Raw genomic sequence first — 18,395 nt, forward strand, 5'->3', positions numbered from 1 at the left:
CATATATTTTGGGTATTTGCAAACATGGTTTGCGAAGGTTGTGCTATATTTATGGACATACGTCAGTTGTATTTAGTTAAAAGAGGTTCACACATTTTGGGCATTCGCAAACATGGTTTGCGGAGGTTGTACTATATTTATGGATATACGTCAGTTGTATTTAGTTAAAAGAGGTTCGCACATTTTGAAGACATTTGCAATATTGATTTATGAAGGTCGTACTATATTTGTGGGTACGTCAAAAGTATTTAGTTAAAGGAGCTTTGCACATTTTGAAGACATTCACAAACATGTTTTGAAAAGATCATACTATATTTGCAGATGTACGTCGGAAGTATTTGATCTTTGTAGGTAGGTAGAAAATTCAAGCATGCTATAGTCTAGTAATTAAGGATTTTTTTTTTAATTTATAGCTTGACATACATTGATTGTGTTTAGTTAAAAGAGGTTCGCACATTCTCAAGACATTCACAAAACTAATTTCTTAAGGTCGTACTATATTTACAAACGTATATCAAGAATATTCATACATTTTAGAGATATTTATAAAAATAATTTGTGAAGGTCATACTGTATTTGTGAACTTACGGCAAGAGTATTTAGTAAACTGACTTCAAAAGACCATTTCATATTTGTAAATGTAGGTTGAGAGTATTTAGTTAAAGGAGGTTCACATATTTCAGGTGATATTTACAAACTAATTTGTGAAGATCAATATGACAAAGATTGAGACTGGTCTAGAAACTTTCAAACAAGCAAGACTTCAATTTCCAAATTTACAAGAAAACACTTAGTCTACGAAACGAAGCCCTTCAAGTTTGTTTGAGCCTATATAGGGCCTTTTTTAACTTACAAATGTACTCAAAATTATTGGCATCTTCATATCCTGGAGATTGTTTAATGAGAACTTCATCTTTCAAAATCTCGTGAAGAAAGACAATTTAAATGTCAAGTTGACGAATATCCCAACCTTTGAGAGTTGTGACATTAAGAACTGTCCTGATGCTACTTGGTCTAATAACGGGAGAGAAGGTTTCATAAAAATCAATATTTTTTATTTGGGTAAATCCATGCGCAACAAGTAGAGCTTTGAGGTGATCACGGGCCCCATCATGTTTTAAATTAACCTTGTAGACCCATTTTGAGCTCACAATATTTTCATTGGCTCTTTTAGGAATGAGATCTCAAGTATCATTGGCAAAAAGAGCTTTCATCTCTTCATCCATAGATGCCTTCCATCCCCGATGAGAAAGAGCAGCTTTAATATTTCGAGGTTCCTTAGGAAGGGTCTTAACAACATCATGCAGCCCAAGATATTTGGGATTAGCCTAAAAAACCCATGCATGGATCTACTGAGAACACGGTTTTGATTGCTAGTGTCATCATCATGGTTAGGTTCTTGAAAAAGCAGAATTTCATCACTGCTGGATTCTGCTGAACCATTTTCATTTTGATCAGGTTCCTCCAAAATCAAAGATGTCTCAACATCTTGGTGCTCACTCTGATCGTGAGTGACATCTTGAAAAATCTGGGATTGTTGTTGTGTCTCATGTTCAGCAGTCCCAACAGTAGTTTCAGCATTTTTATTAACTCTATGCTCTGAGTTTTCTATTGAATCATAACCAGAAAATTGAGACTGTTGCTGTGACTCGTGCCCAACAGTTCCATCAGCACTTCCAGCGTTCTCACTGCTGTTGTGGTGGTCAACCTATCGAAGATCACAACTATCATGGTTGACGTTAGCATGAGGTCTACCAACACATTCTTGGCTCTCATTGCTACCGTTAAGACTCCCATTTTTTTTAGAATCATGTCCATTGTTATCACCAACGTCTCAACCTGAGCTCCCCCTCAACACCATCATTTTTTATACAAAAAGTTCTTGAAACGGCAGGCTAGATTCATCAAAAACCATATGTCAAGATATGTAAACCCTTCTTGTTGGTGAATAGAATCACATGTAATCTTTATAATGAATACTATATCCAAAGAAAATGCATGAAAATGTTTTATGATCAAAATTGTTTTTATAATAATCATGCAAATAAGAGAAACAATGACTTCCAAAGACAAGTACAAAGGACTAGTGAGGGCGTGGCACGTAAATTTTAAAATAAGGAGAAAATTTTTCAAGCTTGACGAAGGCAATCGATTTAACAAAAACACAGTTGTAGAAAATGCTTCGACCCAAAATCTTTTGGGAGATTGGCATGAAAATGCATAGTGAGACCTAATTCGGTAATACTTCAATGTTTTTGCTCAGAGACCCTGTTTGGTTCAAGAGGCTTAGGACACGAAATTTGTCTTTTAATGCCAAGATCATCTACATATTTAATAAAAATATTGCTAGCATATTCACCACCTCCGTCTGATTGAAAAATCTTTATTTTCTTATCAGATTGTCTTTCAATTAATTTATACAAATGATTGAAATAGTAAAAAAAAACAGATTTTTTTTCATAAGATACAAACCAAGTAAATCGAAAAAAAAAATATCAATAAAAACCACATAATATCGATAATTTTTTCTAGATAAAATCGGTGCAGGTCCCCACAAGTCGAGATGCACTTTAAAGAAGGGTTCAAGAATTCTTTTGTTGGATTTCTTGAAGGATAGTTTGGACGATCTTCCCAATTGGCAACTTGAACAAAAGAACTCTTTATTGTCATCCTTAGAAAAAATCAATAAACTTATTTTTATGTAGAAATTTATGAATGGTACCAATATTGGGATACCCAAGTATCTCATGCCATTTCTCCTCCGTAGCCTTCTTAAAACGATTCGCAAAGCATGTTATATCCCTTAAGATTAAACAACGTACAATATTACATGTCATATGTGTGATGGCACCGGTGTCAGGAAACCATTCTGAGTCTTGACTATCGGCTATAGTCAAGGCAACAAGGGCTTGAGTAGTTGAAGCAGTTTATGATCGAGTGATTCCTTTTGTTATAAATCATAAAAACCATATTTTTCAAATTTCTTTTCCTTTGAACTACTTTAGTTTCTTTCACGTTGAGGGATGGGACTTTGTTGGCTAGCATCTTGACCCTTGTTGTCATGAGCATTTTCTTTTGGTCCATTTCCACGAAATTTATTGTTGAATTATTTACTCCTTTGTTTTTAGGCATTTTTTTTAAGAATAAAAACCCACTTGCAGAGAGTTATAACTCTCTTGGATTTTATTTCTGGCCTCAGAGATCTGGAGCAAGGATATCAATTTCATATATGAAGGTACAAGGGGCTAGAACATGGATGTGACAAAGGATTCATATCCTTACCCAAGTCCCTATAGAAGCCAAAAGACTTTTACCCTGCTCTATACGGGCTTTCCAATAGCAACAAGATCATTGCATAATCCTTGAACTTGTTTACGTAATCAGTCAGAGAGTCATTACCTTTCTTCAAGGAGGTTATCTGCTGTATCAAGTGGAATTCTTGCTCTTGAGAATCTTGAGTGAAGGCACCCACGAGGGTCGTCCAGATCTCTCTCAAGTTTTTCAAACTCACAACTAAGCCAAAGACACTCTCGGAGAGAGTTTCTGTGTTCCAACCTCTAAGGAGACAATCAGATCTGTGCCAAACATGGTAAGCAGGATTCAGCATCTTTGAAGCTTCATCAGCTTGATGGAAGGCTCAGGCTAAGGTAAATCTCTGTTGAGAAAACCATGAAGATCCTTGCTTTCCACAAGAGCTGGGACTTGCGTTTTCCATAGCAAGAAGTTGTTATGGTTTAACTTGAGTATCAAAATGACCAGGTAGGGAAACAAAGATGAACTTGTGGTGTTGGATGAAGAAGCCATGACTGAAACACACAGGAGTAGAGAGAAAAGAGTGATTGTATCTCACTCAAAAATGAGGCTCTGATACCATAAAGAAAAGAGAAGAGAGGAAGAGAAACAAACAAGGCTTAATGTGGTTCGGTCGATCTGTCCACGATCTGAAAATAATTTTATAAGTGGAGACAAGCAAGAACAATTGCAGAAACTTTACAATGAGGCGACGATAGTCCTTGAATATCGTTCTTTTTTTACGTAAAAACTCCACAGGCATCATCGTGAACCTGTGCAAAAACCCCGAGGACGTAGGTCTAAAGACCGAACCTCGTTTGTGCTTCATTATTCTTATTCTTCTTCTCAAGAGGATAGTGGCTGCAGTGTCACCCTGCACTGCACGTCCTCACGTTGCCACGAGCCGCGCTTTGTGCAAAACCGTCGATTAACTGCCTCATTTTGGATTGCCCACATGCATCCAAGAGCCCGTGCTGCAACTGTTTGTCTGTGGCACCTGCTCTAGGACTGGATGAAGCCCCTCGCAGAGTAGCCGCGGCACTGTCCAAATGCGACAGCATGCACACATTTTGCAGGGGCATGTGTTGCCGGGTGAGGAGGCCCATGCCTGCATGTCTACTTGTCTGGCTCAGACACAATCACAGCATCCTCCCATGCTATGCGGTGTTTCTGTTGGGACTACCACCTGCGGTGGCGTCGTTCTAGTTAACGGGCCATCCATGTCTGCCACCCAGCTTAGAAGCAGACTTCATCACATCGAAGGGTCTGAAGGGCCTACCTATGTATGGGATGTGTGCAGCGACTCCCATGCCCTGCTAGCCTGCGGACCAAGCTTAGTTAGCAGGTTAGGATTAGGTAACAACTTTGATGTAAGTTCATATAAGTAAGGGTGTCAATGGGTCAGGTTTGATCCAGACCCAACCTGTACCAAACCCTACAGGGTCAAGGTTTGGTGATAAATAAGCTCTGATTAGAATTCAGGACCAATCCGAAAAGCCCAATTAATATATGGAGCCAGGGCCCTGGGTTCGAACCAAACCCAACCCGTTGACACCCTACATGTAAGGGTGTAGCAGCGTGCACCTTTAGGAGGGAATAGCCATCAGTGGTTTTTTTGAGGGGAGGGGGCGTAGAGGGTATTTTCATTTTTTTTTATATATATATATGCAAAAAACACAACCAGGTTTTTTTCCCTCTCAAATAAAGATAATAAATTTCCAAGGACACATATAATGACAAAGAAACCAATGAAAATGGACAAATATTGTGTGATTTAATGTGGAAAAATTCCATCCTTCCCAATTATGAATCTGGATCCATCAATAACCAAACATGCATATTCCGATCTGACCTAGACTAGCGTATCTACTGCCCATATCCGAAAATCTGAAACTAAAATGAAGTATCCATGCAACGCAGGACAGTAACAGGGATGGACAGTTTGAGATAAAAATGCTACTTCTAACATGGAGGGACATTTATCAATAAAGCCATACATACACACAGCTGCCACTGCTGAAAGCTTTCATTCATGACATAAACTGGAAATATTAAGAACTGTGGACCTAGCTTGGATGTTGTATAGGACCTGCGCCAGGTCAGGCCGTACAGCCCCACCTAGTTAGCCCGGCCATGCTTGAGTTGAACTTGAGCCAAAAGATGGTAGGCACATTAGACCAATGGACTACCATGCAGGCTTTCATTTTGCCACTTAGCCCATACCATTGCTATGAGCTCCGGACTGCAAACATGACAAAGGTCTTGAGCACTGTACAGGCAATGGCGAAGCAGGAAACTGCTGAAAAGCTGATGGGCTTGAGATACGAGGTAAAAGGTTCACAAAATCAAACTCGAGCCTGGGACCTCAACTCCTTTGGATAATCTGCTACACATCCAATTCTTGGACCTGCACCAACAGTGCACCATTTGAGAGATAGCTGGTGCCCAAGTTGGTACGAGTGAGCCTTGCTCTTGGAATCAATCCTCTGCAATATTGCTTTTGCAGGAAGATCTGTCCTTGGGCTCCGAAGGCCACCTGATAGTGTCCTTCTATAGTGACCATTGCCATTTTATTGCTGTGTTTCACTTTGGACAGTGACTGTTAAATTTGAGATTCGTTCAACTGCTTTGAGATCAGGAAGTTCAAGTTGCGGAGGTTCGCCTACTGTACAAATGCTAATCTCTTTTACTTCCAATGGTTTGCTTTCCTCACCGTTCTCATCATCGCTTGATGAGCGTATCTGAAAGTGCACATAAGATGAGATATACAAATGCACAAACAAGTGTGGATGAGTACAATGTGTAAGAGATACAAACCTCCACTTCATCCAGGTTGATCCCATTGTCTCTAAGAAATGTTAAGATGATGTTAAGGTTCTCATCAGTGGGATGGTAATGCCCGCTATATGCTGAGATGGACTGCAAAGGAGAGTAAACATTCAGCAGCAGATGAAGAGGAGAATGCACAAGTTTCAACGGGATGTGTATTAGCTAAAATTGAGCAAATTACAAGAAGCTGCCAAAGTTATCAGCTACTTAAAAATGCCACCTTTTGGTTTACATTTTACCACCCTTTTTCTCGTGTTTTTCAAAGACACTTGGCTAAAAAACCACTCAATTGCCCATTGCTTAGTGATTTTATTCAAAAAGAAATAACTAAAATGTCATCAATATTCATTTCTTTATAAATTAAAGACAAAAAGTTTTATACTACAGGAAGGAATTTGAAATACAGTAAGAAAAAGCAGAATGTTGAATGCAATAACTCAAAACCTTAGTGCTTATGCAATATACTCTTAAAAAATTAAAATAGATAACATGACATGCCCATGAAACTTGCAAAGGGAGAGATAAAATCTCACTAAGCTCTCCAATAAAATCTCAAATTGAAAACCTTCTCCACTAGAAAACAAACATGGAATGGGTGTTAAGAAAGAGTCCAGTACTTTAAAACAAAACAAGTATATAAACAATCACTGAATTCATATGTTGAATTAATCTCTAGATCTCCTAGTATTGTACATGGTACCTTAAGCACACCATTTTCGGCAATCAATTTTCCTGCTGCTAGCCACCAGCAAGAAAGCTGGAATGATGAAAGTGTCATTTCTTTTTCTATACATACACAAAAGCAGTAGGTCAGTTTTACTAGAAAGAAAAATTTAGCAGATGTTACAGAGTTCAATAAATCCAAATGAACAATTTATCTGCAATAGAGGATTGGCAACTATCTAATTCACTCCCAGCTTGCCCATCAGAAAAAAAAAACTATCTAATTCACAGGAAACTGAGGCCAGTTACCCCCATTTTCCAGTTTAGCTATAGACTTGGGGCATATTAAGACCCAAAGAGATAAAAAGGAGAAGCTTGAATTGACTGGGTGGAGGTAAATTACAAAGTTCTCTGGAGTCTGGTGGGTGACAACCAGAATGATGTCAAAGCCAAATTCTATCAAAAATGAACAAAGAACATGTATTTTACCATGCCTGCATAGAGCTTCTTAGAGGTGCTCATGACAAAAATCCATTTTGCTTTGGATGGACCTTTAGTTGTGTCAAGAAGCTCTCCACTTTTCACGTGTACAATCTTCCCATCCCTCGGTTCATATTCCTAGTCCCTCTCTTTCTGAATTTTAGTAAACCAAACATAATAGCAAAAAGCTTATAAAGTTTAAAGGTCATGATGATACATAAAGAGTAAATAGCAAAAGATACATTTGCTTGTTAAGTCAAACATCACTTGGTAGAAAACTGGAATAAAGCGCTTCAGCATCATCCATTACATAATCTTCAATGTCTCAAAAGCCGATTTTCAAAAACTTCAAGCACAAGACGCAAATAATATCAGTGAACCTAAGTCAGTCCAAGTGTATAAGGAAAAGACATTTTTTGTGAATGAATATTTACAAAGTACATAGGTTCAAGCACTAGTGGAACTAAACGACAACAAGTATATATCTTGTGCCACATAGACCTGGGTACACAGCAAGACAAGGGTGTGGCAAGTAAGGAGGTGCCTTTTTCAAAAGGAGTTCTGGGGTATGGCTATATATAAAGAAAGCAGGACAAAGAGAGAGAACTCACTTAAACTAAAGAAAAAGTATAGAAATTGTATAAAACATACAACCAACATCAGCACCCTGAACATGGTGTTACGGTAAAAACCTGATTGATACAGCAAAGAACAATGACTGTCACCTATGTGAATCTGCAGTTTGGTTTGTTACTGCCAGAATACGGAAGAAAGACACGAACAAACAAACAAGAAAAATTTACATATTTAACTATATGGGCATCTCATTTAACTGACAGATTTCCCTTCAAGTATGATCTAATAGAGAATGTAAATACCACCTAAGCCACAGGAGAACTACAAACTTTAATCTTTTGTCCATCCCCATCATCATATACATAAACTACAATTTTCAAGCCATCAACTTTTAAGCAATTTTACTAAGACACCACTCTAATCTCAATGTAGAAGCTAGAATTTCAAAACCGTCAATCTTTATCACTTTGATTTGTTTCATCTCTGTTGATCAATATACATGATATTGGAACAAAAATTTACAGGACCCAGGTATTTGACACAATGTTTTTTAATCAAACACCGTTCACATTCCTTGATATCAACATTTCTACCTTCCCCAATGTCCATTCTGCACAAGAAGAACAAATATGGATTTTAAATTTCATCAAATTGTATGAAACACCTTTGATCTGAAATCAGTTATGATAGTTACATGACTGAGAATTCTCCTAGAGCACTTCTAACCTGTTAGTAATGATTAACATGTGCGGCATGATGCTATCAAAATTAATGAACACTCATTAAACATGGCATTTACTACCACAAGACAACTAAATTACCTGCCGCTTTGAAATCTGTCAATTGAAAGATACTATAAATCAAAATTAACATAAATATGTGAAAACAAATAATTAAGAATCTATGGCCCGTAAATTTAGTGTTTATTAGCTTCCTCACTATTAAATGTTATAAGTAGATGGTGCATTCATATGGTAAACTGTCATGTAGCACACAGAGCACCCAAAGGAGATTTTCTGCTTGCAGACACACACACACACACACACACACACACACACACATGCACAGGCATGAAATTTTCCTGGCATCACAAATTTTCAAACTATATCACTGTATTCCCATCTCATACCTACCCTAATAATATAGGAATACAGCTTGACCATTAGTAGGAACACTAATGTTTGGTTCCTCAAGGACATATCCAACAAGAAAAGAAAAAATCCTACACACTGGTGTAAACTACAAAAAATATCCTACACATACTGGTGTAAACTGCAAAAAACCTATACCTTTTCTTCTTTCATCTTCTTTATATGTTCTTTACATGTCCACCTGATTAACAGTACAATCATGATCATGATTACTGTTCTTTTTTCGACTACAAGCTTATACTTTTCTTCTTATTTTCTGGCATTTTTATATATCACTTAGAATATTATCCTATAATGGGTCGGATCCAGTTTGAGGGTTTTGCAACTTTTAGCTGTTCCGGATCCAAACAGTTTGCATCCCAACTCTTGATGGAATTTGGTTGTTTATAAACAGGATCTTATTTCAAGACAAGGATGACACTAACATAATCCATTCAAATGTTCACTAACATTGCTTAGAGTCAAAGAAAAGCGTGGCTACAAAAGAGCAGCAAGATATATGAGTAACAGAGTCCATGCAAAGGGATAAATGCTTCGTTCATAATTCATGCATAAGTTTTGCCAAGAATACAGAAATTACCAGTAAAAGAAAGGTTGTCCAGAGTTGCTTTTACACCACTCCTTATGATAGTAATGCAGGTTATGTCCATAACGATGACGAGGATCAATCTGAGAAAAGGAGAACAACAGCTTATCCACTTAAAATCTCTCACTATAACTAACTGATTCTCAAAACATATTAAGCGATTCATGTAGTGCAGTCACAATTGAGCCCAGAAAAAAGCCATAAGTTAAAACTTTAAATAATAGAATATCACCCACATGTAAACAAAAGGAAAAAGAACAAGCAAAAGATGAAACTTACAGCCTCAATCCAATGCTGGAATGCCAGAGTCCGAGCTGTGGCATCTCTGGACAGACCCTTTCCAACCTGCAAGAACTCTCTCTCTTACTATATTTAACCCCAAAAAGCAAAAATATAAAAAGAAAAAAAAGTGTGAAGAAGCACCGTTTCTTTCGTGAGACAGAAAAATCAACCAACAATAAAAAAAATCGAAACAAGGGTGACCACGCACCTTTGATGCGTTCCCGCTAGTTCGACTCCATTTGGCGGCAAGGCCCTCCGGCTTGATGTAACTGAATAAGGAGGTCGTTCTGTGATTTAGACAAGCGAAATTGATCGCCTGCCACCTGAACGTTTCCATCTCTTGATAAAAATAGACCAAACGAAAATGAAAGAAAGGAGGGAGGGGCAGAAACAGAGAAGAAAAAAGGATGAAAAGAGGGACGCACCATAGCTCCTCCGCGACAACGACCGAGTCGGCGAGTCGCCGCCTGGTCCGGTAACTCTGGTAGACCTTCTGGACCTTCAATGCGGCCTCGTCCATGGGCTTCCCTTCCTTGTCCACAACAGCGGATGGGCTGTTGAGCTGGGAAGGTAAGACTGAGGGTGGAAGTCTAAGTTGTGACAAGCAGGCATGATCTCCATCGTTCTCTGTCTCTTTTATACACACACACGCACCGAGAGAGAGAGAGAGCAAATGGGGAGGTTGGTCAAATTTATTAACACGATTTCCTTTTCTGGTTTTGTTGGTCGCTTTTCATCTTCCTCGCTCTTTCATAGAAGAAGGCGCAGAGAGAGAGAGAGAGAGAGAGTACATCTATATGCGGGGGGTGTATTCGAGGCATAGTGACAAACGTTTTTATAGGCAATTTCTCGTTTTTCAAAAACTCGCGAGAAATTGAAAAAAAAATCATAAATCTTGCGTTTTTTTTGGCAAAATCTCGGCAATAAAAAATGTAATTAAAAAATATCTTTTATAAGAAAATATTAATACAAATTATTCAAAAATAAAAATACATGATTTTTTTGTGATAAATAGCTGTTTAAAACGTAAATATCATGTTTAAATCGCGGTATTTATGTTTTTTCATAAATCTTGCGATATTTTGTAAATCTCGCAAGAAATTGCCATTTTAAACTTTCAGGCAATTTCTTGCGATATTATCGCGAGTTTTTCATAAATCTAGCGATATTTGTCACGCTGATTCGAGGCAAGAATAACAAATGTGGTGGCATTTTTAGGGCATGTTTGGTTGCTTTTTATAAATTTGTAAATGAAGATTTCAAAATCATGTGAAAGCTATTGTTAGGAAAATCTCATGTTTGGTTGGTTGGAGTTATATGAGATTCATTTTGTTTAAGTTGTCGTGGGTTTATTTTCTCTATATAACTGGATCATGGTTTTGGATAGGAATTATAGATTAGATCAACTGTTTTTCTATTTAATAACCATGTATTAGATCTAATAGTTGGATTCAGTTAAAGATTAAGTTTGGTTTCAATGAACCATGGAATGGATCAATAGATTTTTTTGGATTTATTTCGCATTAAATGCATCAATTCATGATGTTGTCTCAAAGTATTTATCATATATCTTAACTTGGCCGTTGTAAAATATAGGCCAAATATATCTATCATCCTTTTTTTCATTATTTTTCATGCTTGTTTACTAAAAAAATCTTATTTTTTTTACAACCTTGTAATTGTTATTGAATCAAATAGTCAAGAAAGTGCTCGTCTTGATTATGATTCCAAAGGAGATCCATATAATCATTATTTTTTTTGCTTGTGACTTTTGTCATGATTACAATATACACATAAGCACATAAATATATACATACTACATAAAGTAGGTAATATATATATATATATATATGGGTGACCAAAATCCTCGTTTTCAGATTTTTTATCACTAAAAACTAACAAAACATGTTATTTCAAGTTTTTAGTAGAACTCGCCGGAAACAAAAAAGTCATTCCGGTGAGCTCTACCCCGGCCCCCTTCGCAGCCACAAAAATGGCTAGTGGAACTCGCCAGAATCCATTCCATTTCGACGAGCTACACCCCTTTTATCTCAAGCCTTGGTAGATCGTCTTAAGAGGTGCATCTGGCAGAGTCGGGATCAAAATTTTGGAGATTGTTGTGAATGTTGTCACATCTATTTTGTACCGTGCCTTGGCAGCAAGCGAATCAAACTACCAATTTAGCAAAGTAGCTTGATAGTGGCAAAGAACGGAAGCACCACAGGTGATGAAATCAAAGTGGCACACCCGTGGCATGTTTGGTGTCTCATCAGAATGTTTATTGCCCAAGGAACTAAGCAATTTTTTCAAGGAGTGGATGATACAGATCATTTTTGAATTGTATCTAAAGTATCAATAAAAGACAAATTGAGACCCAGATCTAATGAAGTGCCCAGCGAATCTGACCTAGATCCACCCAAAGGTCGGCTAACCCTTGTGAGGCCCACTTAGAGAGGTAGACCACAGCATGTAAAGGACCTAGATGGACCTAGATCCTGCCTCCCGAAACAGTTAATTTTTTTTGTTTTGTTTTTTTAAAGCCCAGTCCAAGCTCAGCCCTGATTCCATATGAAATAGATTTTTATCCATTTTTGTAGCCCAGTCCAGTCCTAGCCCAGCCCTGACTGCAGCAAATAGTTTGATTTGTCCATATGAAATAGATTTTTATTAATAATTGTAGCCATTTTTTATTTTATCTCAAAAAAAAAATCGGGGGGGGGGGGGGGGGGGGGGGCACTGCCCCCGAACCCCCGACTATCGCACAAATAACTTTTTTTTTTGCTACACCCCTGTTTGCCCCCCTCCCTCACATGAATCCTAGCTACGCCCTTGAATGGGTGTTTATGATAGTGCGTGTGTGTTATCCAATTTTAGCCTAAGCAAAGTGAGGTGGAATCTAGAAGTTCTGTATGTGTTTTTTTAATCTTGGCTTAGTCTCATGCAGGTGTTAACTAAAGATAAATTTAAGCTTAGTTGATAGTATCTAAGTAGGGTTATTTGTTTTAAATATGATTTGAGATTTATAAAGCATTTATGAGAGTTCTCTTGGCTTATAAAAGGACTCATTTTATGTAGATGAATCATGAAATTGAATATTGAAACTTGATCTCACTTTTCCTCTCTCTAGAACTCATGAGAAAGAAAAAAAGAAAGAAAAATAGAGAAGAGGGAAAATCGTGAGATAGAGAGAGAAAAGAAAAGGAGAGAAGAAGAGGTTCTTCAACGTATTTCATCATTCCTCTAGTTCTTTTTTAAATCAAAAATCAAGGTACAGGTTTTTCTCTAAATCTGAACGAAAAAGGAGTTAGTGTAAATCGATTCGAGCATGGATTTAAAGAGGAAAAAGGAAAATCTGATTACAAATATATATATATATATATCAGCTAATTCATGTTATGAATATGATATATCAGATTCATAACATCAATCCGCTTATATATATCAGTTTATCGATTCATATATTTGAATATGATCATGCACATGCATTTTTTTAGTTCATTGATCATGTGCATGAAACTGTGCACAACATATGTATTTTTTCCAGTAGTTGATCACGTACATGAACCTCATATTTAGCATATGTATTGATGACAGTCGATCATGTACATGAAGTTGATAATAGTCAGTTGATCATGTATATGAACCTTATCATAATATATATATATATATATATATATATATATATATATATATATATATATATATATATATATGTCTATCAGTGAAATCTAATCAGAATATATATCAGTCGAAATTTGATCAGAACATATATATGTATGTCTGTTAGTTGAATCTGATCATAATATATATATGTCTATTAGTCGAATCTGATCAGAATATATATTAATGATATTTTTGTCAATCGATTAGATACATAAATCTGATCTTAAACAGACCAGGTTATAATTTACTGATCACACGCATGTAATTTGATCATTGGCATGTTTACAACCTGTTGATTATTCATGCAAATCTGATGCTAAGTTGATCAGTTTGGGGTCAACTGATTATACACATAAAACTGAACATAAATAGATGTTTGCATGATTGTTGATCATATATATATCTGATATTGTGTAGATCGTTTGCATGTTTGTTGATCATATGCATAAATTTGATCATAAATAGTGTAGTCTACAAGCTTTCTTTATGCATGTGTATGTACTAGGTTAAATGTGTGTTCTTTTTATGTGTGAATGTGCATTGTGAACATAAATTATGAAACTTTGTGTGTTTTATATTCACTAAAATTTTGTAATTACATGAATCATTTTTTGAGATTATGTTAGTGGTTATGTGTGAACAATTATAAGCTTATGTAGGCTAGGATCATGTGTTTCTCATGTGTTATTGAATTGTTTATGCATTGCAAAATGATTTGTGAAATTATTGGTTTTTCAAAATTAATTACATTGTTAAATTGTGAGGGTCAGGGCTCAAAATTTGTTATTTCATTTGGATTTGGAAAATGATTCTTATGTAAAGAACTTAAAATTGATTTAAATGATAAAAGATACCAAAACAGTGTAATTATGATTTTTCTTGATGTCCCTTCTATAGTGTGATAATCTTGCATGACGGTCATTAGAGACTGTGAGAATACTAAAACTTTGTATGTAATTGTGTCCTTAATAACCCGATTTGAGATTTATGTTCTTGACCATGGTTTTAGGGAGCTTTCGGTCACTTTGCTTGAGGGAGCTGGTATTAACTCAGTTGTAGTTATTGGTATACCAAGAAAGTAGCATCAATGGTTGAGGATTTTCATTGATGCCTCGGCATTATGTGATAATTTCTAATGTTCTAATGGATTGTGAGGATTTCTGATATCGGTCAAAGAATAAGTCTGGAATCTAGTAAATAAAACACAAATTGTGTGTTAAGCTATAACTAAAAACTACCTTGAACCTCATGAATTATGCTCGGTTTGAGTATTTATAAGTTTTAAAAAAAAAGTAAAAATTAATTTTTTGTTCATTTAATAAAGACATGCATGCAAAATCAACTCTAACAAATAACTTAAGAAGTTATTCATGCTTCTTTTACTGTTCAGCATTAGTTTCATGCATTTCTAAATATTTGATTTGGCATGATATTGTTAAATGCTAGAATGGTAAGTTATTTTGATAAATTATTGCTTGTGATTTCATCTTAAATTTGTGCATGAGTTAATTTATGTTATTTCCTTTACTGTTAGATTTTTAGAGAAATTCGTATGAGGACTTCAGTTTTTAGCCATTTTCTAAAACTATTTTTCAGGCACAAGAGCTCAGTGATGCGTAGGACTGGGTGGCTGGAGGACTCAAAGCTTGTGACTTGGTGCTTGGGTTTTGACTTGTGTGCAAGATGTGATTGAGTCAATTTTTATATTTTGGACTTCTAACTAATTGATTTAATTATATGAAATTCAATTTATTATCTTCAATTGGATCTATGCATGGAATGGTTTGTGGATGAATATATTAAATCTGCGATGTACCTCAGGTTTTTGGGAGGTTTTTTGCAATTGTTTAAAAAAAACCATTATTTTTTTAGGGTTAGTTGAGGTCGTTACATATAAAGCTTTTAGGAGAGTTCTTTTGGCCTATAAAAAAACTCATTTGTGTAAATGAATCATGAAATTGAATATTAAAACTTGATCTCACTCTCTCTCTCTAAAACCTGTCTTTCCTGTGGATGTCCAACTCTCTTGGACGTTTCTCTCTTCTTTCCTTAGCTCGATGAGTCCCTACCCTCTGACTCCTTCACCCTTTCTAAGGGTTCATCTGTTTTATCTAAGAAGGATTAGACCTAGCCCAGGTTTGAATTTGCCTAACTCTAAAGTAGAGTCCACCTCTATTAATGGTTTTTATGGACTGCAACAACTTCGCGATGGACTCGACTCAACCTAGCCTTGAATGTGGAGCCTTGGCCAACCCCAGATGGACCAAACCTTCTTCAGCTAGCCTATGTGACCCTAGTAAATTGACCAAACCCTTAGTTAAAGCCCAATCACTCATTGACCTCTCCTTTGAACCTAGTTGTAGACCTAGATTTTGTTGTTGTGAACTGCAAATTCTAACTCAACTAGTCTGAGTCATATCTCCCTAACCTGAGCCAATCTACGGTTGAAACTTTTACACTAGGTTCTTTTACTTGTCTTTGTCCTACCCTCAAAAAATCAGCATTTTACCCCAAACCAGTAATAAGATCCAAACTTTATACCATAACCTATCTAAGTCCTGACCCAATCCATAACCTTAATCTTTGTTGCCTATTTATGAGGTTCTAACTCCCACACTTAGTGGAGTTAGGTTCTGATATTTTAACATGAACTTCTCTCTTGTGTCTAGAACCCCCACCTAACAAATCAACCAACTTTGTGCAACATTTTGTGAGAAATAATTTTCTCCCAAATTCTATCTAAACCAAATTAAACCAGACCCTGCCATGTCTCGTCTGTATGTCATGTTTTAGCAATCATACTGACTTGTCCTTGTATCGCCTGGCCCTGAAAATTAGCACGTTCATTCATCAAGTGTCTAGAATAATCCCTCCTAATTTTGGGTTTTTTCTCTACACTGTTTGGACGTACCAATTTTCTATTGAACCCTACTAGAATAAGCCTATCTTGTTTACCAAATTTGACTTTGACTAGACCTAGACCTAGACCTAATCAAGCCCACCTAAACCCATAAACCTAACCTAGGCCAACCAAGAATGCATCACAAGTCATCTAAGTTCTTTATTCAAATGAAAAAATAAGTCACTAGAGTAATTTGATAACTAAAATATATGAAGATGCAGAATATATTAAAACCTATGATATAAGGATGAGTCATAATTTTTAATGAGTCCTTAGGACAAAATTGGCTAAAGTATTTAAATAAGTTTTCACTTTATATAGAAACACTTATAAAAGTGTGAAAGTATAGGTCACCTTCTATGAAATTTAGCTTGTCTCTAGAACACTAATGAAATGGGACGTTTGATAGGAATCTAAATATATGAAGCCTTTATATATTAAAGACATATTATTACCTCAAAGGAACGTGTGTGTGTGTGTGTGAATAGGCTTAAGATGTCTAAAATGAAGATTGTGTTCAATGTTTAATTATTTAGTTCTTAAGACAACATGAATCGTGTACACACTAAGTTAAGGTTTAAACCCAAAAGGTACCTTCATTCACGTATATGACTTTCACGAGTTGCTTCATATTTTATTTTCATAATTTTGATCCACGTTGGAAGATTGTTGTTGTTTTGATTCAAAATTATATGATTTTTAACCTTGTTTTATAGTCAAATACATATTGTTTATCCTAAGTTTGATTAAAATAATTTTTGAAGGGAAAAGTTCACTTCATGAAGACGGTTTATTCACATATTAATCATTTTTTAGAAATTCAGGAGGTTTAAATAGGTAAAGATGAACGTACTGTATGATAAATTTGACGTGTTTTCTGAAATGCCACATAATTTATCATATCTACCAAATGAACAATTCTGCAGGTTCTTAATTTTTCTGGATGATTTTACCTCTCGCAACTATAAATTTTTTATTTTCACTGGTAACGATGCTAAAAGTTGATGGACTTGCAAAACTCATCAACAAAATCACAATTGATATTATGATATTCCAAAAATTATTATGAAAATCATTTACCTTGCAAAATTCTCAGAGAGTATCACATGAAGTATTGTGAAATTACTAAAAACCTATGAAAGTCCTACATTGTGGAATTTCCAAGGAGTATCATAATGACATTGTGAAAATCTTTTTTCTTGCATAATTTTTATCTATATAAATGAGGCTTTGATTCTCAAATCCTTATTTGCATGTGGATGCCCTATTTTTGCAGCCCTATAGTTCTTTTGGTCCCTAACTGGTGGTCTCCATTCATTTTGATGACATTTTAATGACATTCAGGAGATATTCTGGCTTTGCGAATATCCCTCATGGGCGGCAGTTCAGCGACAACGGCTCACCGATGGTGGAAACCCCCGAAAGCATGGGCAACACTTCATCGATGGTGAGTTTTTCCATTAAAAGCATGGGCGACTATGAAATCCCCCTAAGATGTGTTAAACAATGATGACGTTTTCTCCCCATGCAATGTATGAGCGACTTCATTTTGTGAAAGAATGAAATGAATGCAATGTATGAACAACTTTATTTTATAAAAGAATGGAATGGATGCAATGTACGAGCGACTTCATTTTGTAAAAAGAATTGAATGAATGCAATGTATGAGCGACTTCATTTTGTAAAAGAATACAATGAATGCAAAATGTATGAATGATTTCATTTTGTGAAAGAAAGGAATGAATGCAAAATGTATGAGTGACTTCATTTTGTGAAAGAATAAAATGAATAAATGTATGAGTGACTTCATTTTGTGAAAGAATGGAATGAATGCATAATGTATAAGTGACTTTATTTTGTAAAAGAATGGAATGAATGCAATGTATGAATAACTTTATTTCCTAAAAGAATAGAATGAATACAAAATATATGAGCGACTTTATTTTGTGAAAAAATGGAATGAATGCAATGT

At 35.9% G+C, this 18,395-nt stretch overlaps 1 pseudogene across 1 annotated transcript; it reads right to left on the minus strand.

Annotated features, from left to right (window-relative positions):
* Positions 1–5,625: 5,625 nt before the first annotated feature.
* Positions 5,626–10,385, minus strand: LOC149847064 (IQ domain-containing protein IQM3-like; annotated as a pseudogene). The gene is made up of 9 exons (XR_016430587.1): positions 10,284–10,385; positions 10,067–10,181; positions 9,856–9,921; positions 9,562–9,659; positions 8,362–8,449; positions 7,273–7,416; positions 6,821–6,906; positions 6,109–6,210; positions 5,626–6,032 (listed from the first exon to the last, which is right to left on the minus strand). The product of XR_016430587.1 is annotated as an IQ domain-containing protein IQM3-like (transcript).
* Between the last annotated feature and the right edge of the window lie 8,010 nt (positions 10,386–18,395).

This window comes from Nuphar pumila, chromosome 2 (assembly GCF_984573655.1).
Source record: "Nuphar pumila chromosome 2, dmNupPumi1.hap1.1, whole genome shotgun sequence".
Classification (NCBI taxonomy): domain Eukaryota; kingdom Viridiplantae; phylum Streptophyta; class Magnoliopsida; order Nymphaeales; family Nymphaeaceae; genus Nuphar; species Nuphar pumila.